Source organism: Coturnix japonica, chromosome Z (assembly GCF_054131305.1).
Source record: "Coturnix japonica strain WE chromosome Z, WE-NBRP24, whole genome shotgun sequence".
Classification (NCBI taxonomy): Eukaryota; Metazoa; Chordata; class Aves; order Galliformes; family Phasianidae; genus Coturnix; species Coturnix japonica.
In genome coordinates this window covers 7,772,483-7,790,064 of record NC_140702.1, presented here as the reverse complement: position 1 = coordinate 7,790,064, position 17,582 = coordinate 7,772,483, and the positions used below count along the sequence as shown (strand labels likewise).

General features: G+C 36.9%; 1 long non-coding RNA gene across 2 annotated transcripts; it reads right to left on the bottom strand.

The window, feature by feature from the left end:
- Positions 1-10,331: 10,331 nt before the first annotated feature.
- LOC116652536 (uncharacterized) lies at positions 10,332-16,563 on the bottom strand. 2 transcript variants are annotated; one of them, XR_004305681.2, is made up of 4 exons: positions 16,394-16,563; positions 15,129-15,271; positions 13,695-13,757; positions 10,332-10,537 (listed from the first exon to the last, which is right to left on the bottom strand). It is a non-coding gene; the product is annotated as an uncharacterized LOC116652536 (long non-coding RNA). The 2 variants fall into 2 exon arrangements; XR_004305680.2 differs by having other exon boundaries at positions 15,129-15,268.
- Positions 16,564-17,582: the final 1,019 nt, after the last annotated feature.

Here is a 17,582-nt window from a genome sequence, read left to right as displayed (position 1 = left end):
GCTCTCTGACCCACTAAGCCCCTTTCCCTCTGTTTTTCTCTCCATTTTGCAGTGTCTCATTTTGCAGGAAAATTGCTAGAGCACACAAACCCAAATGAAGAAGTTGATTGTTATCACATTTGTCTGTTTCTTCTGGCTGGCACTCAACATTCTTCTGCATCCTTTTTGGTCATAGGAGAATGCTGATGTGGAGCTGCTTGGCTTTTCTGGCAGGTCATTAAATTTCCTCCCAACATTTAAAAAACATGATGTTAATTTTACTCTTTTGAACCTATTTTTAACTGCAAGTATCTATTTTTTAGATCTGTTTGTTGTCAAAGACTCCAAGTGGAACAATTCATGATTCTGAGATATGTTAAAATACAGCTACTTCTAGACTAATAATGTGACCTTTTTTTTTGTTTTTCTTGTTCAGTCCTGTCCTGCCTTGATTTGTGTGACTTTGTTTTAGGAGTTGTATGTAAGAAATGGTATATAACAAAAATCAGAACTGGTTAGTGCATTTTATTTGGTTGCTACAAATGCATCTTCTTATCTTCCTCTTGAAAATTTTCTGCCTGTATAGCAAATAATTTCATTTGTACACAAACACCTACATCATTATGATCAAATCATAACACAGTATTAATGCTTAATGATCATACAGAAACTTCTAATACAAATAGTGGTACCTAAAATCAAAAACTATGTAATTGATTTAACACATTTTATTCTGCTTGAAAATCCATACAAAGAAAATACTTAATCCAAACAACAAATTTTACTGAAACAGAAAAATACATGAGGCAGGACTGCCAAATTATTTATTTTCATTAGAGGAGAAATCACACAGAATTACTTGTGCTATATGAGCATATTTGCTTCAAGTTGGCATGGAGATGAGCAGTAATAATCATAGAATATGAAAACCACTACTAAAAGGAATCTAACTCATTGCTATTAACTAAATGCTAGAAAAGGGAGTACTGAACAAAATGAATATTCACTAAATAGTAGTACATTTTCCACAGCTAGAAAGGGCTAATCATTTTGTAGTGTATAAACAAAATTATATGGTTGAAATAGAATCATTGGATGGCTACAACACGGCTCCCCATAAACAAAAATTTAGTTGCTTTTTAAATTAAAGGAATTTGATGATTTATTTGATGTTTTGTGATTTTATTCAGATATTTCTGAAACATTAAGTAGTACATATAGATAGTGAGATCTCAATTTGCATTTCAAAACCTTCTTTGCTTTTTGTTCCTACTTAAAATCTGTTCAGCAGCTGATTGTGTATCTGAGCAGTGTGAGGCAACATTCAGCATCATTCCTGAGCTTACAAACCTGTAACCAGTAACATAGTCACCATAAGAATTATCACTGTTTCTGAATAGCACACAAGGATTTCATTTTCTGCATTATTAGCAGTCCATGGGCAGCAGTAAACATGCATAGAGCTAGAAATATTACAAATATTGTCACTATAAAGAAATTGTTATGCTTTGCACCTTTCCAGAGAGTGCAGATATTGTAGCATATATAACAATTAAAAAAAAAAAACAAAACCAAAAAACCAAAAAAACCACAAACATTTTCATGACTATTTAGTCAATTTTTTAGAATACTTATATTTGCAGACCAGAATACTTGTTCTGATAGATTGATACTTTTATATGCATGTGTTTCAAAGTGAGATTTTCTCTACCGAGTAACAACATGAAAAGCATTCATTATTATTATCCTCAGAGATAAATTCTGAATCTTTCAAAGACTCTAAAGCACAATGACAGAAATTTAGAATCATTTAGTCTAGAGGTCTCCTCGCCACTCAACATCTTATTATGTTGGTCCACATTGTCACAGGTGGATATTGGCAGTATGGCAGTAGAGGCTGAATATTTCCACCAATATTCTGTTATATTTTGTTTCTGTGCAACAGATGGCAGCAGAGGGGCAGCCTGACAGAAAGACTTCTGACATGGAAGAGTGTATGAAGAGCGTATGCAGAGCTGTATTCCTTCTTGAGGAAAAAAGTGCACCCAATGACATTCATAATGCTTGATGAATGTTTGTGGAGTTCAAACAGTGGATGTGAGCACAGTGAGTAGGTGGTACATTTCAGTATTGGTGACAGCGATGGTGAGTCGCCTGGTACAGATTATTATGAGAGCAGTATGCAGGCTTTTGTTCATTGCTGGTGAAAATGCAGAGCTAATGGTGGTGACTATGTTGAAAAATCACATTCTGTACCTGAGAATTTATTCTACAAAACAGTGTTATGCTCTTTCAATCTGTTGTAGATTACAGGGAAATTAACAGAGTTGTTACTCTCACAATGACCTATGTAGTTGTCTGAGAGGTGAACTTTCTCCAGCTAATATTTCTCTCTTATGAAGACAAATGCTTACTGAAGCAGTGTGTTCCACTTCTATCTTCTTCAATATTGACTGAGCACTGAAGTCTGAAGAAAATACTGAATTTTTACGTTTGTTTTGTTTTTGTTTCTTCTATTGCAATTACTGAATGCATTTAAGTACGTGAAATTTATTAGTGTTGTTTGGTCCATAAATTAGTTTGTTAGAACCACATCCTTTCTCCATGGAAAATCTGTCAAAAATGTTTTAAGTATATCATACAGATATTCTGAATGTTCTACTTATGTAACAGATTTAAATTATAAGCCAAAACCAATGCCATAGTTCTAAAATTTCAATATATTGGGGGAATAAAAATGCTTTACAGGAACTCAACCTAGTACTCTCCATTCAATTAACAAGTTCTGTCAAGCTGACCTTTCTTGAAGTCAAGTCCAGAAAAATAAAGATTGTGCACTATCTCAAATGAATAATCTTGTTTCTATCACATTTTAGAGGAGATTTTTCTTATAGATCTAATATAAAAAAAAAGTTCATGAGTCATATTGCAAAATTTGGAAGCTTTCAAGTGCATGAACCATTCCTATGAATTTGTACACAGCTGTTAGCATTCATATCTGCACTCCTGCAGGCAGCAGGGATTCAGGAATAAGGTTTGCAGGAAGGAGACACCCCTTGGGGAAGACAGAAAAGGCAATTTTACATTCCTTTACTGTTCTGCTATGGCATAGATGATATTGTGATTCACCATTGTATTCTCTTGACAGTTACAGCACATACAATGAGGATTATGAATAGCAGGTATCACTGCAGCTGTGCTCTGCAATGACACTTCAGAGGGTTATATGTAAGGTTATTGCTTCTGCCTTATTTGGCACAATTTTTGTTTTGTGTTGCCTAAATTGTTATCCTTTGGATCTCAGTTGTTCAGTGGGTCAGCTGCTGCAAGTCAAGCTCACACATCACTGGTTATGTTGGTGTATGCTGCAAGACAGTGTAATTTTTAACTCCATGGATTCATTCTCAGCCTGAGGGCAAACAGCTTTCCAGTGTCTTTTCTGAAGAAAGTTGGCCAGAGTATAATTAATGGCATAAATTCCTTCACTGAAATTAAGGTGTTTTTTAGGTGTTGCAAACTTCAGGATATTTGAGCCTGTCTACCTTTGAACCATGTGTGTAGGTCAAGAACATTGCTTTTTGTGTGTTTTTGTTTTTTTTGTTTTGTTTTGTGGTGTTTTGTTTGTTTGTTTGTTTGTTTGCTTGCTTGCTTGTTTGTTTGTTGTTTGTTTGTTGTTTTCTTTTTGTTCTTTTTTGGTATGCTCAACCTCTGGCCATAACTATTAAAATTCAAAGGGAATTTTTTTATTGGCAACCTACAGAAAGAGCTATAGACATTTTTCTCCACCTGCCTTCTTTAAGCAGATGTCTATTACTTACATTTAGATGTGGCTTCTACAAATTCTGCTGCTTTTTAAGACACCTTTGAATAGTTGTTGTATGAATAATCTGTGCTTTGATCTAAAAACAAATGCCATTTCTTTAATTGCATCATTTTGGGAGGAAAGATAGGATCTACATCACATATATGATGTGTTATTCACTACAGATTCTTTGGAGAATTCATATCAACATATTTTGAAATATTTTACTCCTCTTGGTGCTATTTAAATGCAGGGAATAGAGACAGGGTGTGAGGAAAAAGGGAAAAAATAGACTGGAACAAACCACCATTTCTGCAATGTAGATCTAAGTACCTCTGTGAGCCTGCATATCACAGCAGTCATCTTGTCTTTAAAGTTACTGTTATTGTGAGCCAGTCCTAATTCTCCTCTACATATATATGGAGATTGTTTTCTTAGACTACAATGAAGACATTTAATACAAAGCATAGAAATTGATGTTGTAGCATGGCCCCCTGACTGCAAATCCACCGCTAAAGCTGCCACTACTTTCTGTGAACAACTTTACTTGGTCTTGTATAAATAAACAGAGAAGGTTTAGAGCAGTTCTGTTGGCTAATATGAACTATTTGGAGTAATTCTAATCAAAACAAAGCTGAAAAGTATTTTCACAGTAAATGCTGACTAAGGTAGAATGATGTCTCTTAAAAAATGTCTTACATGCTGGTCAAAACTAAGGGTTAGGACAGGTTGTTAACAAATAGACATTAGTCTGAAGCTCCATTTTTCAGCTCAAAATTCTACAGTGACTATTATAAAACAGCTAGTCTCATGATGATCTGGAATATTTGATTTATGTAAAGATGTATACATCTTTTATCTTAATAAAGCTAAGGCATTTTAGAAAATAAATGTTTATCATGGTTTCAAAATCATTCTGAGAATTAACCTTAGAAAACTCTTTTATTCCCCAGATTTAAACCAATAATGTAGAATTCTTTTCTGATGAGGCATATGAATGTTTATGTGCTACATAGGACCAATGGATCCAAACTGAAGTCTTCTGCTTTGCAACCCTTTTGAACAAAAATCTACTGGTTATGAGCGGAAATAATTGTTATAGCAAGATGTAATTATAAGAGAGGGGATGACCCTGAGGTTGGATTGTATTTACTTCATGTGTTGTATACTGAACAGAGAGACAGATTCCTTTGGCTTTACTCAGTTAAGTAGTCAATTAGTTTTGAACAGGTCATTGAAATTAATTGAACAGTTCTTACCTCTTCTCTCTGCAACGTGAAAAGACTAACTGATGAAACTCTTGCACCTTTCTGATAGGATGCTTACAAATTTGAGGACATATATAGTAATGAAAATAACTGATGGAAGGTAAATCTGCTAGCACCAACCTGATTCTACTATACATTAGGATATAGGTCATTTAAGTAGTACAAAATATGTCAGACATGCAACTGAATCAAACTGAGAATTATTCCCGTTGACACAGTCCTTCTACATTTAACATGCAGTTTGTATGCTGAGATCTGCTTCCCTGCCAGAAATCTTGAAAAAATATGTTAATCAACTTTCTGGGCTCCAAAATACAGTGATCATGGTAAGGAAGTTATCCATACAGTACGATGATAGATTCACCATACAGGGAAGCTATTCTATACTTTATGACTTCGCTTGTTTAAGTGCTCCAATCAGCCTTTTTCAGCTTACACTAACAATTTGAGTTTGATTTTATTATGTTTGAGAACATTAAAAGCTTTCCAGAAGGCCAGCTCAGAAGATGCTTTTCTGTGAGTCTGACATCACAGGACTTTCTAAGCTTAGGGAAATACAGATTTGAAAGTTATGATAATAGCCACCATGTTTACATTGAAGCCAATGCAAAATTATTTTCCGAACTTACATTATTTCTCAGTTATATTTGGCCTTTACTGCTGTTATGAGTCCCTAACTGAATTATGAAGGCGCCTGCCCTGTTGACACTAATATAGCCTGCCACCTCTATAGCTTTACAAGGACACAGTTTAAGTTTGCTGTGATGTTATTCCCTTCCACAAAATGGAGCAGGAAATTAGAGAGCCATGAGGTTAACTATGAATAACTACAAATGTTCATACTAGAAAGGAATTGAATAATAAACAATCACACAAAAAGGGAATAATTTGTCCAAAAATATCCTCAACTTGCACTAACACAGGAAATGCTAAATTAAAGGAAATCCTGAGTTATTAAAATTGTGATTTAGATGTTTTATTGAGTGAGAAGGGGCACTTCCAAACAGTTGTGCTTTTTCTCATTGCTGATCCTCTCTGAAGCAGGACTTGATGATTCTTGTGGGTCCTTCCAGTTCAGGATATTCTGTGATTCTATGATACTTTGTCTTGTTTATGTATTTTGACTTTTTCAGATGGCAGTATTTATTTTCAATGTCTGGGAAAATGTTCATGCTAATATAATTTGGGAATGTGTAAATTCTTAACATTGAATATTTTTTATTTTTTTTATTTTATTTTTTAGCTTTTCGTTTGCAAGAAATCTAAAATTGAATTCATCTGTACACTTTACTATCTTAAATAAAAAATAACAACCTTCTAAAAACCACCACTATGCATTTCTATTCTGAATAATGGTAGTGCTTCACACATCTGGACTGACATGCAAGATTCCAATTCGGTGTCATTCGAATGGAGATAAGTGCTGAAGACAGAAGTGTTTAGAGCAAGAGTGCAAATTCAGCTTTACTATATATACATTCCACTTCTGTCTATAAAACCTGCAGTGCATAATTTACTGTAGCACTTGACTATTCAGAATTAAGCACTACCTTTATTTGAGAAAGATTTAGCCTAAGTGAGAACAAACATTTTGGAAATTAGAGACTAATTTAGATCTTGCCCTGTGTACACATTTATTTAAACTGACCTTGCAACCAAAGCACTCTAATTCTTTAAGCAGGTGCTTTCTCTGACATTGTTTCTGGCATCTACTAATACTTCAATCCTTGATGCAGGGATGAAGACAGTGAACTAAAAAAATCACACAGTACATCTTATATAGAAATTGTACATAAGGTATGTCACACCTCCTATTTTGAATATTTGGAAAACAGTTAAACTAACTTCAGTAAACCCAAAACACAGTTACAATGCCCTGCATGGAATTTTATGTATCATGATGGGCAGATCAGCTACCTTCAATGAATTCCTTTTTAGATCTCTCTGATGTTGCATAGAAACACATCTATCTGAAGACTTTCTATTTAATTAGGTGAAAAATGTATATATTTTATTTGGTCTGACCAAAACTCTGTTCTTCAGTTGTGGCTAATCCAATAAGTATTTATTGGAAAGGATCATGTTTTGAAATGTGATAAATGATGTAACAAACAACACCTTGTTTATCTTGCTTTCTGAGTTTGGTTTTCCTTATGATTCATGTCATGTGAGAAATACAAAATTCCAAGAAGTACCTGAAAACTTCAGTCTGCTCTTCCTGAAATGTATTTCAGGATAATGTAATTCAGTGTTGCATGGTATTTCAGTGTGCAAACACAACTCTGGATTTTCTGACTGTCAGCCTGAGTTGGGTACACATAAAACAATATCACACCACATGTGTTTGGAGTTGAACAGTTTGTGAAGAACTCCAACAGAATTTAAAGTGATATATTTTATCAAGTAAGAAGTTCCAGATACAAACTATTCAATTAATGCAAATAGGCCTTTTAAAGAAGGGATTGACACTGTTTTTCTTGTTTTGTTTTGTTCTGTTTGTTTAATTCTTTGCTCAGATATGTTTCTTTACAGGGGATAAGAAGGATAGAATATGAGCCAGATTGCTCATGGCAGTTTAATGTTTGTTGAGGATTATCTATGACAAAAGATTTCTGCCTCAGAAAAATCTACAGTATAATCCAAAGATCTCTGAAGCCAATTAGAGGTGTTTATTCTATGGCTAGTGGATTTTCCTGATTTGTGACAAGTCAATTTCAAGTAATTTTGGTACAAAGGGTATCAGTAATCCAAATGAATAGAAACAACAGTGAGACCCAAAGACTACCATCTGACCTAACCCTTAGCGAGCTCTCAAAGCATACACTTTTAGGGACAGATTTTCTATTCAGTGTCAGAAGTGACTGAGTTTGAACCCGGATTTTAGAGAAAACCAATGGAAAGAATGAAGTACACAGAGTAGTTTGGGAAGACCACTGCTTGAAGTTTCTAGTGACTCACATTTGTTAATACACTGCACCAGTCTTTCATATTTAAAGCAGCAATGCTTCATGCTAGTTATTTTTGATCAAAGTTGTTTTTTATTTAACATTTTAAAAAACATATTTATTATTTTCCATTTTTATTTTTAGAAAAAGATTAACTTCTGCTGCTAAGGTCTTAACCATGAATGTTTCAAGAAACTGCTGAGTGCTGCTATCTCAATGCATTTTTACAATGTTTAATGTATGAAAAATCTTGGAAGTAAATTGAGATTTCAGGCAGTGAAACAAGCCCATTTTGGATCTGAATCTGGCTGTCAAGTCAGTTCATTGGATTAATCTGATACAAATTGAAAGCACACAAATGACAGAAATTTCTGGCAAGCGTGAAAAGGTGGGCCCACATCTGCAAGGCGAGTGATTAGCTTAGTGGTGTCCTTTCAAAAATCACCCAGGAACTCATTCCCCCACCCACACAGAAGCCAGTCCTTTTTGTTCTTCAAATGTTTATTTATAGGATTATAGTGGGGAGATGGAGGAGAGAGGGCTTGCGACTTTGATGATAGTAAAAGTCTGTGCACCCCAAAGGTGGTAAAGGAGATAAGCATTATAGGATTAAAAGGATATGACAAATTTGTCATTGGGTGCACCATTTCAGCCTGAGGATTCTCTTTGGCTGTCAAAGTAGAAGAATTAAGTAATATATTTGTCAAAGGACAAAATCAGGAAAGATGGGAAGCATTCATGATTGCCTCTGGAAAACAAAGAGGAAGTCATTTTCAAGTGTATTACTACTCCTCTGCAAATGCCTTGTGGTCTAATGCCTTGCACTGTCATTTCCTTTTACACAGTGTTTCTCAGTCAAGGTGGTACAGAAAATTGTATGTCAAGAAGAAGGAAATGCATCTAGGTACTTAGCTTCAGAATCTGTACAAAACTAGTTTTTAGCAATACAATGTACTTCTTGCTCAGCATCCTGCCAAACATGCAAAAAGAGCAAAGAAATCAGAAGATAAGCAGATGAGAAATGCTAACTGAAAATGCATGGAGTCCATAAAACTCAAAAAGCTAGAAAAATGAGGGTTGAAAAGATCAGTTTAGTAACCTTGCTTATACAAACATCATTCTGTGAATGAACCCTGTAGCTGTCAATGCTCCCAGTTTCTTTATTTCTGAATCTTATACGACATATCTCAATCTCACTTGAACACTGTATTCACATAACAGCTACAGTGGCAACCTATCAAGCAAAAGCAGAGTTAATGAAAAAACTTGGTAAATTATTGTCCACATATCACGGCCATATTAAAAACAAACAAACAAAGTAAAATAACCCCCTTATCATGCGCCCCTATTTTCAATGCCTTCAAGGGAAAAAAAAATAACAACAACAAAAAGCATGTATAACAACATGTATAACAACAGTAGTTGTTGCGAATTGACTCATTGGACTGTGTATACTGATTTGGGGCTTATCTTACCCCTCTTAATTCTGACTGCAGGTTGGCTAGGTGCTCTTTAGCAAGACGTAACAACAGTGGGAAGAAGCAAGAACGCTGTGTTGATCCACTCTACCCCTAAGGATGCTTGTCCAGATTGTGTGGCAATGCAGGAAGATCTACTTCTGTAAGAGACAGGAGCTTCTCCCCTTTGCAGAATTCAAACTGGTAACCATAAGAATAGGGAGAAAGATTCTGTTAAGGGGCTTAAAAAATAGTTGTTTTATTCTAAATCAAGACAACAGTAAATGTAAATAATGGTTACTTGAAGGAACAAAGGAAAAGTTGTAAATGAGTTAAAAAGTGTAATGTATTTTATCTCACATTCAACAAAACATTCCATGTTTCTATTAAACTCAGTAGTAATTTTTCAAAATTTCAGTTTCAAAAGTTGTAGGAAAACAAATAGATTACTTATTAGGTTTACTTGATACATCACTAATCCTTCCTAAAAATTAACTTATATTTGGAAATATTTAGTTAACTTAGCACTAGCTCAACACACGGCCTATTGCAGAACTTCCTAGTTCTTCTAGCTGAAGTGACACACCATTATTTTCCTTACACAGATGTACCACAGTTCCAAATTCACTTGACAGTGTATGCCTAGTCACTGGATGAAGTACAGCGGAAATGATGATCAGTAAAATAAAATATCAGTGCAACCATTATTATAGTAGTGGCTACAGCATATAACTGTATGTAAAACATTAAATACAAGTGAATATGCCTTCCTGAAGGTAACAGATAGGAATAACTGAGCTCAGCCATTTCAAGAGATACTTTTTTTAAAAAAACTATTTTTATTTTTAAATAAATCTTATAGATTTATAGATTTTTCTCTGCTTGCTTTTTCTTTGCTCTCTGAAAAGGATGTCTTGTTTTCTCAGTCTCCTGCTTCATTTTATTCTTTCTTGTTAGGTCAGCTGGGATGGAGAGCACAGGAGGATAAAGTGGTTTTACATTACATGAGCATTGCTGTATGCCTTGGCAGGGGGTCTAAATCTTCTTTTCTTTCCAGTGTTTTTAAGCTCCTTTTAATAATGTCCTCTAAAAAAGAAATGCATGAACTAGATAATAACAAAGAAAAAAATAAAACATTATTTCCTAACTGTGTTTTTCGTTTTGATTTGGAAAATCCTGTATCCTGAATCTCCTTTCTGAGGAGATTTAATAACAGATTCAAATTTCCTTTCCCTTTTCCTTTCCCGTTCCTTTTCCCTTTCCCTTTCCCTTTCCCTTTCCCTTTCCCTTTTCACTCCCCTCCCCTCCCTTTCCCTCCCTTCCCCTCTCCTCTCTCTTTTTTTTTTCTTTTTTCTTTTTTCTTTTTCTTTTTCTTTTTAATCTGTGTTTATTTTTTATATTTTGCAGGGAGTAGAGGAATGCAGGTGATGCAAGTGATGACTGCAGTTTCTCCAATGAGAGACATAATAGTTCACCTAAATTGTCTGAAATTTGTATGCTCATGTGTCACTCAGGATTAGAAATAATCTTGAGATTTTTATTACTAAGACTGCCAGGACAAAAATATATATAAATGTCAGGCAGGGCTGTGAATGTAGAAGTTACAAAGACAGGGAGACAAGTAGCAGAAAGCTACATCTGTGACAAGTGTTTCTACCTGAGACTTAAGAAAAGAATTTAACTTCTATGCTGTGGCTTTAAAAACAGAGAAATAAATGCTTTACTTTTCTTCCAGTGGGAAGAATCATATGCTGCTCCTTGTTCAGTTATGACACAAAGAACCACATATTGTAAACCCCACTTTCTATCACGTTCCTTAGAAATGTCCTTTAGCCTATTTTTGGAAATATTTTGGAAATATTACATTAAGTGCAATGAGCAGGTGAGCTGAAACATCATTTTGCAAGAAACAAGCTGTAGTGGATACCAAGCTAGTCTTTGAACAGGAGCATCCATGCAGTTCCACACTTAGCAAGAAAGTTACTTTAAGACCCTGATCTGAAAGCAGCTCTGATATGGGTGGCTCCACAGCAAAATTCACTAACTGGATATAGTATGACCCAAGTCATACTATATAGTATGACCCAAGTATGACCTGAGACAGCACCAGGGAGCAACATACAGTTTTGCATGTGAACCAGATAAAAAATATTAGTTCTCTAAGACAAACCTAGCTATACTGTTGACAGAAACATTTGTTATGGAAGAATATATTTTTAAGTTCTCTTAAGATGTTGGAGTAAAAAAGCTTCAAAGAGAAAGAGAATGAGCCTTGGACTGGTATAATGAAACAGGTGTCACTTTTATATGTCTTCACATTCATTGTTCAGTAACTGTTTTTCTCATAAGCTGTGATCCAGATGCAAACAGAAAATGCAAACAATTTCTTAACAGCTCTTTCAGTTATGGTAGTTAATTTCACCTCCTTCTATGATAAAACAAATTAGTATCTTTGAAACAGGTGCATTTTCAACCTAACAATTTACCTTTTTGACTGAATCTGAATATAAATCTACCAAAGTAACAATGTGCTGTAATGGTGGGGAATGAAAGGTGAGGGCTTTTTTGTTTGTTTGTTTGTTTTTTGTTTTTTGTTTTGTTTTGTTTTTGTTTTTAAAAAGGAAAAACTATAAGAAAAAGAAAAACAATCAGAAAACAAAAAGTGGAGCAACAGATGCCAATAATTATTTACCCATCAAAAAACTAACCAACCAAGAAACAAACAAATGTCTAGGTTAAAGTGATTTCACTACTTGCAGCTCTACACAGTCAAGGAATTTCAGCACATCCGCTTTGATTGTACAGAGATGTCAACTGCTCTGTAAAAAACCCTCTCAGATTCTATCTGTTTTGATTTTGATTTTGTGTAAAACTATAAGGCTGTGGCCTGAAAAAAGGAATCATGCATATGGATACAGGGTCTTCCTCTTTGCTGATACACAGATTTTGCAGGCAGCATCTGCCCTGGGGTGAAGACCCCTGGTGGGAACTCTGCCCTCTGGAGTTTCTCCACTGGTCACTTCCAGAAGAAAAATTTTATTTAATCCTGGATGCAAAACCAAAGCGCAACAGTAAGAAAAGAGAGATAAGAAAACTAAGTGTGATGCTTTAAAAGGACTGAGTGTCCATCATTTATAATCAGTTTTTACAGAGCTCTGCAGCTGTTACTGCAGCTCAGAGCTCTACAGTAACTACAGCAGGAATGAAGGGGACAAGGAAATATTTGACCTCTGGTAGCATCTAGAGTTTGCTGGAGACTGAAGATTGATACTTTGGTCACCTCCCACATTATCAACACAAAACTCCATTGACAACTGACACTCACTTCTCCTCCCTCCACAAAGCCCCCCAAAGACAGAGGTAAAAGGAGAAAAAAAAAGTTCAGATTCACTACTTTATAATCTTTTGATTACGTTGTGTGTGCCGCGGTGGCACAGTGGTAGGTATGCTGCTTTGCAATACCAGAGGCCCAGGTTCAAATCCCCCCTGTGGCACAAGTGGTAGAAGTGCCGCTCTGCTACACAGGAGGCTCGAATCCGTGGGGTTGGACTCGATCTCTAAGGTCTCTTCCAACCTGCACGAGACTGTGATACTGTGATAAGTTCTATCTAATTATAAGGAATACCTAAATGAGGCTGCAATCAGGGCATTCTTACCATGCAAAAGCAATCAAATAAACAACAATGACAAAACAAAAACAAAACAAAAAAACCCAACCAAGCAAGCCAGGTTGGGTTTCATTATTCCTGCAGAGATAGAACAGTTAAAAAAAAAAAAAAAAAAAGAAAGAAAAAAAAAAGAAAAAGAAAAAGAAGATGTTATTCTTTCTGTACCCATATTCTTTTTCCAGGCCTTCTCCAAGTCAGTTAAAGCATATCAGAACCCTTGATTTGAAATTACTGTTTCTCTTGCCCTTGGGACTGTGTCCTTCTTCTGATATAGCTCATCCTTTCATGATGAGAATTCGACAAATTAAACTATCAGTGTTGTGGCACAAAGGCACAAGTCATAGAATAAGTGACAGAACATTTGAAATTGAAACATTGCATTCAGTTCTGAAAGACAGAGTTTCTATGTTAAACTAATATGATGACAGCATATAAATATATACACACACACATATATATACACATATATTTTTATATATATACATACATGCATATATTTAAGGATTGGAGGAAGAATTCCACTAAAATGTATGTATGGAATGTGTGCATACATTCTGCTATTGATGGAAACTTACCTGTTTGTGTGAGACGATGCAATGCCCTTGGACAGGAAGCAGGAATAAGGTGATGTAAGAAATCTAGCTCAAGAGAACAAAAAGTACCACTTCAGATTTTCCTACTTCAGTACATCTGATTTGTATTGAAGTTAATATAAGACAGTGTTTGCTGATACCAGGTCAGTAAATATTGCTGTATGAGTCTAATACCATATAATGTCAGTTAATAAGAGAGGAATGTTTCTTTGCATTCAGCTTTCACCCAGGGAAAGTCAGATCACATCTCCTGAATGACTCAGAGTATGTTGCACAACTGTACAGCTGCAGGTTGCCTGTAATCCCCTCACAAACACATTCCTGCAGAATAGCCCACTTGCACTATGTGTGTACTTAACATCAATTGAACTACTGCAGCAAGAATTTAGGACTGCAGGCAGTTCATTGAGCACAGACTTCAAACTTGGTCAGCCAGATAACACAAGAAATATAGTTCCAGAGAACTACTTCACAGGAAGTCTTCCTTTCCAGACATCAGGGAAACTTTATATACCATCATGTATACCATCAATTTTTTGTTATCTGATCATTATTAAAGTTTGTGTGTTGTTTTTTTTTTTTGTTTTTTTTTTTTTGTTTTTTTTTAATTATTATTATACTCATTGTCAAGTAAATATACTCCATTTTCATCAAACTATCTACCAGAAGACACTGAAATCTGGATAGTGTTCTCTCATAGTGCAAATAAGGTATTGACTAGCTATGTATGTTGCAAACAAATACTATACTAGATCGTATCAAAAGTGCAAGAGCATCTGCAAAACTAATGTCTGTATCCCAATTTATGCAAAAAGCCACAGAGACCTCTTTTTACTCAGGAAATCTCAAAACACACACATGCACACACACAAAATACAATAAAGGCTTCCAAATTTTCTGTCAAAAATAAACTTTATGTTTAAGTAATCACATTCTCCTTGTGGCTTTGACTTGGTGTGGCAAGAGTGTGTGCCCTGTACTCAGGCTCTGGGCTTTGAGTCATCTGGATGAGGTGGAAAAACACATCTACCTTGCAGGTCTGAGTCTGGAAAGGAAGGGAGTACATCTAATATCAAAGTCAGGAACTTTAAATGCAAAACAGTATGCAGATAATTGATCTTATTCTAGCAACTGCATTTTCATCATGTCCCTGCCCAATGCATTTTTCCCCCCTCTATCCTAACTACTCTGGTGGTAAAGCACACTGCATTTTTTCACTTTCAATGTATGTAAATGTTTAACTAATAAGAGGTTTTAAATCTCAATGCATTGTCTATACTGCAGTGAGTGTCAGGACCCTTAGCATAGAAGTGTTCTGTGTGCATGCATATATACATACTGAAGATTCCTATTTCTGGATTAAAACAGTAATTAGAGAATAGATGTCCCTGGAGTCAGTAGAGAAATATGTTTTACCTCTACATCATTATGAAGATTTTTCTAGGAATTGTTTTCAGTTTGCTTTGTCCATACTTGATTGACTACAGAGGATCGATGTGCTGCCTGAGTTCCTTACTCAAATTACTCCATGGAGAATTCTTATGATAGCATAATGCCTGCTGGAAGAGAATATGCTGAGACTCAGTCTGGTCACTGTGCCTGATAACCACTGCCTCACAAAGAAAGTGAACATCTGCTTAACATATTGGATCTCAAGTTTAGGATTCTAATACTTTTAACACTCAAATGCATGAAGTAAAATTCCAATTAGACTGACTCCTTTTCTTGACAGAACACTCTCCTTTCCAGAGGGAAATAAATCTTGAACACAGACTTTGGTGAACATTTTTTATTTCCTACTTGTAAGAGTTTCAAAATAATGCCTTGCAACTTTAAGTCTGACAAGTGCTGCCAAAGTCAACTAATACCCTGCTGCATCCTGGGCAGTACACTTAATGCTTTAGTTGAGTCCTACAGCAGGATTTCTCTTTTAACTGCAGAAATAGATAGCATGTGCTTTGAGCAGCCACTATTCCTACATTCCTTTTTTTTTTTTTTTTTTTTAATAGTAATTTTTCTTAAATTCTAACAAAACTGGTCTGGTTCAATAGTCTGCTGTTAAAATTAAAGAGAAAAAAAGGAAAATTAATCACATGAATTGATATACAACTCTAACCAAAAAACAATACTTCTCCTGGAAAACAAGAAGATTTCAGCTTAACAGTTCAAGCGCAGCCTTGCAAAATACCAGGGTTAACTAAGTATGAAGTCTGTTGGAATCAACTGAGTCATAGAATCACTAAGGTTGGAAAATGCTTCCCATATCATCTAGTCTAGCCATCCATAATGAATATTTATTTCTCATATTTATTTCCCACTAAACCATGTCCCTTATTATTGCATCCAACTGTTTTTTCAACACCTTCAGGGCTGGTAATTCAAAAGCTTTCCCAGGCAGCTCATTCCAGTCCCTGAACATTTATTTCCTAGGTGTACAGGAAGGTTTTAAATCCCAAAAGTAAATCTCCTCAGTAATATGTATATGAAATCTTTAAAATCATCCAGCAATTGCTGAGTGGAAAGAATCACCTTTTAATTCACTCTGCACTAAAAATTCTACACCTTCTTCTGAGCATCATAGGAAGACAGAGAGGCAAAATTCCTTCCTGAATTTCTGTTTGCATAGTTCCAAAGGGGCAAAGGAAAGATCAAGGCAAATATATATATATATATGTACATACAGCAAAGAAACAGGATATTAGCTCCACTTAGACAACATTCTGTAGAAGGATCTAAGGAAAATACAAGTACCACAAATGTTAAAAACTATTAGGAAGAAACAGCAAGATCCTGTTCTTTTTCATCAGGAATGATTACACCAGCAGAGCAAGAGGAACTCCCTGTCTCCAAGGTGTTGCCATGTGACATCATCCATCTATGCAGCAACAACCAGGGCTCTGATGCAGCAGGGGCGGGGCCAGAATACACATCACACCCCATAGTTACACAAGCAGCCCCTAGGGGTGGGTTCAAGACCAGGTTGGACAGGGCCCTGGACGGCAGTGGTATCGACGGTGGTGGGGAAGACGGCAGTGCGGCAGGGAAGACAGAGGTGGCAAGGTAGAAAGAGGAATCAATGGCGGCAGGGAAGACGGCTGTGCCGTTGATGGTGGCAGGGAAGAGGACAGCGCGTCGGGGAAGACAGTGGCATCGACGGCGGTGGGGAAGACAGCTGCATGGTGGGGAAGAAAGAAACCTCAATGGCGGCGGGGAAGAGGGTGGTGCAGCGGGGAAGACAGCAGAGTCGACAGTGGTGGGGAAGAGGGTGGCACAATGGGGTAGACAGCGACGTTGAGGGTGGTGGGGAAGAGGGTGGTGCGGCTGGGAAGAGAGCGGTGTTGATGGTGGCGGGGAAGATGGCGCTTTGGGGAAGATGGAGGCAGTGGAGAAGACGGCGGTGGAGGGGAAGACGGCGATGGCGGGAAGACGGCAGAGTCGGTGGCAGCAGGGGAAGATGGCTGCGGTGTTGACAGTGGCGGGGAAGATGGCAGTGGCAGCGATGGTGGCAGGAAGACGACGGCGGCATCAATAGTAGCGGCCGCAGCGGCAGCGCGGCAGGGGAGACGGCGATGGCAGCTTCGGCATAGCAGGAAAGACGGCAGTGGTATCGATGGTGGTGGGGAAGACGGCGGTGCGGCGGGGAAGACAGAGGTGGCAAGGAAGAAAGCGGCATCAACGGCGGCAGGGAAGACGGCTGTGCCGTTGACGGTGGCAGGGAAGAGGACAGCGCGTCGGGGAAGACAGTGGCATCGACGTTGGTGGGGAAGACAGCTGCATGGTGGGGAAGAAAGAAACCTCAATGGCGGCGGGGAAGAGGGTGGTGCGGTGGGGAGGACAGCAGAGTCGACAGTGGTGGGGAAGAGGGTGGCA